The sequence below is a fragment of the Oreochromis niloticus genome, linkage group LG13 (genome assembly GCF_001858045.2).
Source record: "Oreochromis niloticus isolate F11D_XX linkage group LG13, O_niloticus_UMD_NMBU, whole genome shotgun sequence".
Classification (NCBI taxonomy): Eukaryota; Metazoa; Chordata; class Actinopteri; order Cichliformes; family Cichlidae; genus Oreochromis; species Oreochromis niloticus.
The window spans coordinates 30,801,703-30,809,663 of record NC_031978.2 but is presented as its reverse complement, the minus strand read 5'-3'; positions in this window follow the sequence as shown (position 1 = coordinate 30,809,663).

Genomic DNA, 7,961 nt, shown 5'->3' with positions numbered 1-7,961 from the left:
TGATGATACCAGCCCAAACCAGTACTCCACCTCCACCTTGCTGGCGTCTGAGTCGGACTGGAGCTCTCTGCCCTTTACCAATCCAGCCATGGGCCCATCCATCTGGCCCATCAAGACTCACTCTCATTTCATCAGTCCATAAAACCTTAGAAAAATCAGTCTTGAGATATTTCTTGGCCCAGTTTTGACGTTTCAGCTTGTGTGTCTTGTTCAGTGGTGGTCGTCTTTCAGCCTTTCTTACCTTGGCCATGTCTCTGAGTATTGCACACCTTGTGCTTTTGGGCACTCCAGTGATGTTGCAGCTCTGAAATATGGCCAAACTGGTGGCAAGTGGCATCTTGGCAGCTGCACGCTTGACTTTTCTCAGTTCATGGGCAGTTATTTTGCGCCTTGGTTTTTCCACACGCTTCTTGCGACCCTGTTGACTATTTTGAATGAAACGCTTGATTGTTCGATGATCACGCTTCAGAAGCTTTGCAATTTTAAGACTGCTGCATCCCTCTGCAAGATATCTCACTATTTTTGACTTTTCTGAGCCTGTCAAGTCCTTCTTTTGACCCATTTTGCCAAAGGAAAGGAAGTTGCCTAATAATTATGCACACCTGATATAGGGTGTTGATGTCATTAGACCACACCCCTTCTCATTACAGAGATGCACATCACCTAATATGCTTAATTGGTAGTAGGCTTTCGAGCCTATACAGCTTGGAGTAAGACAACATGCATGAAGAGGATGATGTGGACAAAATACTCATTTACCTAATAATTCTGCACTCCCTGTAGAAATAAGACACACTAACTAGAAAACAAACCAGGAACTGAGAACCAGAACTTAGCCAGGACCACGAAGGGCAAAACGCAGCACGGTGAAGGTACGACACGATAAAGGGCAAAGGAAAACACATGGCTTAAATGCACAGGAAAGACAACGAGAACAGGTGGGAATACAGCTGGGACAAATCAGACATAAACAGACAAAGGAAGCAAAGCAGAATACACTGACATAAGACATGGACTATCAAAATAAAACGGGAAGCATGACATCATGTAGATGCAGACTTGACACAGAAACATGACAGAGTCTGGAACAGAGGAAATACAAAAGCACTAGACGTGGGACCCAGGGAAAAAGCACCGGGAAAACATGGGAACAGAGACTAACCACAGGCTGAGATAAACAGTGAGAGGGCTAAGATCACTGAGAGCTAAAGAAACCCAAAACATGAACATCAGTAATCAAAGAATATAATTCCAGAAGTTGAAACACAAATAGTGGGTCGCAGACCCAGTACCATGACACAAATCACCCACAATATCAGTAGTAATTTAATAATCTCACTTTATGGTCTACAAAAACTGCATCCATCCAAATGCTTCCGCTTATCCATTCTCAGGGTCGCTGGAACCTATCCCAGTCATAGGGCGAGAGGTGGGGTACACCCTGGACAGGTCGCCAGTCTGTCACAGGGCTAACACACAGAGACAGACAACCATTCTCACTCACATTCACTCCTATGGGCAATTTAGATTGATCAATTAACCTATCCCCACTAACTGCATGTCTTTGGACTGTGGGAGGAAGCCGGAGTACCCGAGGAGAACCTAGAAATGTTATTTCACATCATTTATTGTAGCTCACACCACAACATTCAGAGACTTTATGGCCACAGATTGCATAGAGAAAATTAATAGTAAGACAGCATTTTAATCGTGATTCCAAAGGCTGTCGGTTGCAGCCATTGCTTTAACAATGTGTATAAATGTAACAGGGCTGGTTTTAACCAGTCTGAGCTTCTTCACGCTTCATTTGTGAAGAGCACATTAGCTTACTAAAAACAGTAGCGAGCTAGTGGGATGTCACATTTTCAAAAGGTAAGACTGGAGCTACATGGCTACATGCAGGGATGCTAGCATTAGCTATGTTACTACATTACTTTCAGCCTAACCATCAGGGGTTCAGGTTTCCTTTTCCCTGCATTTTCCTTTCACATTATTCATATATTTGTGTTGGACATTTTCAGAGACTGGATACCAGGGTGGTGTGGCTGTAGCTCAGGAGGTAGAGCAGGTCACATACTGATCAGAATTTTTGTGGTTCGATCCCTGGCTCCCCCAGGCTGCATGCCACGTATCCTTGGGCAAGATACTAACCCCAAGTTGCTCTCCGATGCATCCATCGGAGTGTGAATGTCATTAGAAAAGCACTCCGATTAGAGACAGTGCTTGTGAGAATGGGTGTGAATGTGACATGTTGTATAGAGTGCTTTGAGTACTCCAGGAGATTAGAAAAGCGCTACATAAGAATCAGTCCATCTTCCTTAACAGTGAAAAGTTGTCAGCGGCATAGAAAAACCCAGCCAGCATGCCAGTGTTTCTCCAACCAATGAGAGACCTCTTTACATCACACTGCATGCCGAATTGCTTTTTCTCCAAGGACAAAAAAGTCATAGAAATGGAAAAGCTAATCCAATAGCTAATCTAAGAATTATTACAGCTAACAGGAAAAAAACTTGAAACTTAAAAAGTGAGTGGAATCAACATTTCAAAAATCTGAAAAAAAATGTGTGTTCCTAATTGGATTTTTCAATTCATTTACTTATTTCTCTTTTTAATTTGCATTTTTTTAAGTCTCAATTTGAACATCTTTTAAATTGAGGTTTTGATTCTTTCTTTTTCTTTCTATAAATCACATTAAGTATTAAGTGCATTAAGTATTTATTATTGGATTATTTTGGAAATATTTATTCATATTTATGTTTTTCATTTCCCCTTAAACTATAAACAATGAATGGTGTTATTCATGTCTAAATAAACAAAAGATATGAAAAAATTCTAAATGAATTTACTAATGCACATCATTAAATCACGCAATGCTTCATTTCTGTGTGCCCGACTCTCCCGATCCTCGACGCACATCAGCAATATGGACATGTTAGTTTAAACTAAAAGGAAGTAAGGCTGGAGTAAGGAAGGAAAGGAGACAAGGACGCCGCCAGATGGTAACGGGTCGCGTCCTGCTGTATTCCTTCGACTCCGTTCATCTCTATTCACAGTAAATAGAAGCATGGAGGCTCTGACTCTCGGGAGCTAACAGCGAGCAGCGGGGGGTAAAAACGCTGCCGCATGCGCTCTTGCCTTGACTAAAACACACAGGAAGGAAGCGTGATAGTGGTGAGGCTTTGGCCAGTTGGACTGAACTCATTTTAAGTGAAAGCAAGGTGTGCTGGTGGCGACAGGAGCGGGACAGCCCGCCGTGCAGAGCATGAAGCGGACGGCTGTGGTGGCCAGGCACAATGGCCTCGTCTCTCCGTTGGGGAACAACAACTCTGGAGCTTCTAGCATCGTCTCGCCACCCCAGCCGAGAGCTACCAGTATCCCCGCTTCTGCCGACACCGATGCGGGCGGTGGGATGGACGGCCTGCTGGATTTCTCCAAAGGCCCCACCGTTAAAACGGAGCTAGTGTGCAAATGGATTGACCGAACTTCTTCAAGACAGAGGCTTGGGCGGACGGCGACATCCGTCTGCGATCAAACTTTCAGCTCCATGCACGAGCTCGTGGACCACGTCACCACCGAGCATGTAGCAGCGGGGCTGGAAAGCCTCAGTCACGTCTGTATGTGGGACGAGTGTATGCGCGGCGGGAAGGCGTTCAAAGCCAAATACAAACTCATTAACCACATTCGCGTGCACACCGGGGAGAAGCCGTTTTCATGCGCATTTCCCAATTGCGGCAAGATGTTCGCACGCTCTGAAAACCTCAAGATCCACACGCGCACGCACACTGGTAAGGGTTCGTGATTGTGTGACTGCTAAGAGAGCGCAGATACTGTCATTGCGCTCGCTCAGTCCGAGCCATCCGTCAACACAAGCTTCCTGTCAGGGACCGAGAACATAGAGCTTAATACACAGCGTCTCCCTCTGCTAGGAATCCCCTCCATGTTTACTTGGGCTTAGTTCGGTGTAGATTCACATTAGACTTGGGTGCTCCCTTGTTTCCTAGAGCAGCCACGGTTTTAAACTGCAGCAGAGGAGTCAAGCAAGGTGACAGACATCAGCACAGGTCAGAACTGAAGTGAATGTGTTCAGCCCTCAGTACGTGTATGAGCGGTAAACCCGTCCTTTGGTAATGACGTATATATCAGTTATTAATCATCAATAACAACAGCTTTCCAGGTTTTTCTTTTCTGGGGAAGGCAGCGTTTACTGCTTTTAGGATCTTGAAATCAACAAGCCAGTAAAAGTATCACCAGCTAAACAACTAGAAACAACCACACAATCCAGAAAATGAGTGTGATGCTGTACTGGCATCATGGGCAGGGTAGCACAGGGTGCTGATTTGAAACTGGCTGTATGTGTGACAGATGCTCTGAAACTGCATCCAATAAAAAACTGGTACTTACTGGGTGCATCTCCCCCTCCCAACAAGCTCTCACGCAGCTTCATTCATTCATTGTATAGATAAGTGCCACGTCTAACATTCATGCATGCACTCACAATCTAATGGATCAACTTGCTCCAGGATGCTTGGACATGCAGGCTGGAGGGGCTGGGGCTCAAGCCACCAACTCTCTGATTGGTAGAAAAGCTGCTTCTGATGTGAGTCACAGAGGCTCCAGCTAAGTGGTATGCAGCCTGTATAAGTAGCTGAGTGGTCCCACATAAACGTTGGTCCATTTTCTGACCTTGTTTCTTAAAGATGCTTTATTACCATAACACCGAGTTTGTGTTACTGATATCGACTTTTTCTAGGAAGGCCTGTGATGGCATGATGTCACAGTTCAGTTAGTGCTCTGTAGAGGCTCTGTGCATAGACTGTACATAAAAGATGGACACAGCTTCCAGGTCTGGAAATTGAAGTCCGTGTTGGTGATGTCTGGTTCCAAAAAGCCATAGTGGTGATGCAAAAAAAAGATCAGCACATAGCTTAAAAAGGGGGTCTGCCACTGCATTCATCTTTAATACAGTCTATGCTTTTATGTTTGTTTCCAGTTTTCCCAAGACATTACTCCTTTTCCTGTTAAAGACAGCGTGAAAGCATTAGTACAACTATAAATATGTTTTCAAAAGGAATAAAAAACATGCAAATGTTAAAATTTAGCATGAAGTTATCTCTTCTGCTCATAATCATCCACTTTTTTACAGTTAGCTAAATCATCCAGTGTTATGTGAAAACAGGGTTTTTTATTAGTTGGTGCTTCCTCGCTGACATAGCCTACTGTGTTTTCTCTTTATCCTGGAAGAAGGAAAAATCCCTGGTTGTGTGTGTCTGTCCTCTCACCAGCTGCAGTGTGTCTGCACGGAAGCAGTGAGAGCCTGACCTGCACAGCTCTTCTTTGGTGCTGCATTAATCAATGTGGTGCCTGACTGTACATCTAAAACAGCAAAACTGCAGCAGATTTCTTTGTTTAAATTGTTTAAAATGGAGATATTACCTTTAAAAGAAAGGGAAGGTAAGTTTTACTAGGAATCATGCAGCATCCATAACTTCCCTCCACTGTGCCTGACAGGTGATATCAAGCATCATTTGTTCTGCACTCACAGATTTCCTTCTTTTGTAACCAATCACCTTCTTGTTCGTGATGACTTTCTTCTTCAAAGCTTTCAGTCAACATCCAAGAGCTGCTGTTTTGCTAATTTCTCAATGGATCAACCTTCATTTCTTAAAAAACGACATCACTCTGCTGAGGTTGGGAAGCTATTCTCTGACTGGGATATATGCCTAAAAACTAAAGGATCGCTTCTTCAGCAGCATCATGTTTGGAAACATGTTTCAACCATCAGTTAGCTGTTTAACAACAAACCTGCTTTAACTGTGTCCTCAGTGATGGTTGCTGAACATTGGTCACTGCATTCCTACTTTGATATGAATTTTGATTATTGAAAATACGATTCCATTAAATATTTACTGTGATTTCTATTAGAAACAAGTGTCCTTTTTTTGAATAACAAGGCTAGCATCACTCCTTTGAACATGTCCAGTTGAAAGTCAGTTTTTCAGGTCCATTCTGTGTGCCTTGTTAGCATACGCACCAACGTTGCTGAGTTCTTGGAAATTCGGTGGAGTGTCCCTTTGCAAGCCTGATAATTGTGCGTGTGATGTTTGTTTTTCAGGTGAGAAGCCATTCCAGTGTGAGTTTTGCGAGCGGCGCTTTGCCAACAGCAGCGACCGAAAGAAGCACTCGCAGGTCCACACAGCCTCAAAGCCCTACGACTGCAAGGCAGTAGGATGCACCAAGTCTTACACCCACCCCAGTTCCCTGCGCAAACACATGAAGGTTCACATCAAGTCATCACCTACCTCTGAAACCCAGGACCTGTACAATGCCATCCCTCTTCAACTCCAGCAACCTCATCCGGCTGTCCTCGAGCCCCTTGACCTTAAAATGAACCACCTCTCTCCATCACTTACTGACAAAAACACTCATTTTTCTCTGCTGTCCAATCACGAATTGGATCTCAGTTCAGCCAGCGAAGTGGACCATAAGCTGCTGCTACGGAGTTCGTCTCCGGTAGCAATGCCTCTGGATCTCTCTCTTTCAGGCCTGAAGAGCCAGCTGAGCCAGCAGCAGCAGAGCGGCAGGACCCCACGGAGGAGCCAGCGCTCAGTCAACCCAGCCTTACCTCAGTTGTCTAACATTAAGGAGTGGTATGTCTGTACCAGGACTACAGCACCACACTTTCCTCTCCTTCACCCAGACCACATCAAATCAGAACCTAGTGATGACGAGGAGTATGTCACGTAAAGTTGAGGGACTGGTGAAATTTGACTCGAAGAACAGATCTCATATCGTCAGATCCAGGTTGGGCCACAACAAGCATGGTTCCACATCGGTGGCCCTCGGTGAAGGTCAAAGGGACTGTGTCACATTAAAAATGTGTGGATCAACAGAAACGGCTCAAATGGTGTCGGAAAGGACGGGAGAAACTCCTGATTTTGAAACAAAATGTTTTACTGCAAGTTATCAGTCATGGCTAGCTAACCTGAACTAAGATAAGGAGTTAACTCTGTGCAAGTGGATCAGCGAATATTAAAGAGATTTATGTACATGATGACCTCTAGAGAGACGGATCAATGACCAACTCAAGGGCTTCACTTAGATGAAGCAATTTTAGGGGCCAAGTTGATGGAAAGAGGTTAATGTTTCCTTGATGTCACAGCACCAATGTACACAAGGTAACACGGCAGGACCAAACCAGCAGGTACACAGGGGAGTACTTTATAGTCTCTGTATGCTTTGAGCAGACTGGTTTGTACAATTGTAAAACGTTGATCTGCAGCAGCTGATTCTGCTGTCAGGCCGCCACCTTTGTGGAAGCATACAGAGGTTTTTAGTAACAAACAGATGGCGAAAACATGTCCAGAAGTATTTGTGAGTTTAATCCAACGTAGCAGAAGTCAGTGAAACTACACTCACATCCTTGTTTGTACTGAATCTCCCACTGAATCTCGGTTGGATTATGAGTGAGTTAATCTCCTGTGTTTGTTTACACTTCATTTCCAGCACCTGAAGGTTTCAAAAATCCCATGTCCTACACACAATGTGCGTCAATAAATCAAGAAAGAAGTAGAAGTGTGCATGGTTTTTGAAACTGCTTAAAAAAGTAACTGTTTGAAAACTCACCTAAAACTGTTCATATGTGGCTCAGATCAATATTCATGATCTATCCACCAGAAAAGTTCAGAGACCTGCAGCAGGTGGAACTGTCCACCAACCATAACCACAGTGGTACCTCCTAATAGGTTGTAATTTAACTTTGCCATGAACACATTGCAAAAGTCTATCTAAACATGATAATTAGGAAAAACCATCTTATTTACATTCACCAAGTATTCACACTTACCATGTAAAAGCTTACCCCAGTCATACAGAGGGCTGGCTGTATTGATTGTATCAGGGGTTTCTGGCATTGGAAGTCTCCATGTTTTTGTCTATCATGTTTTTGTGTCTTGAAACTCTGA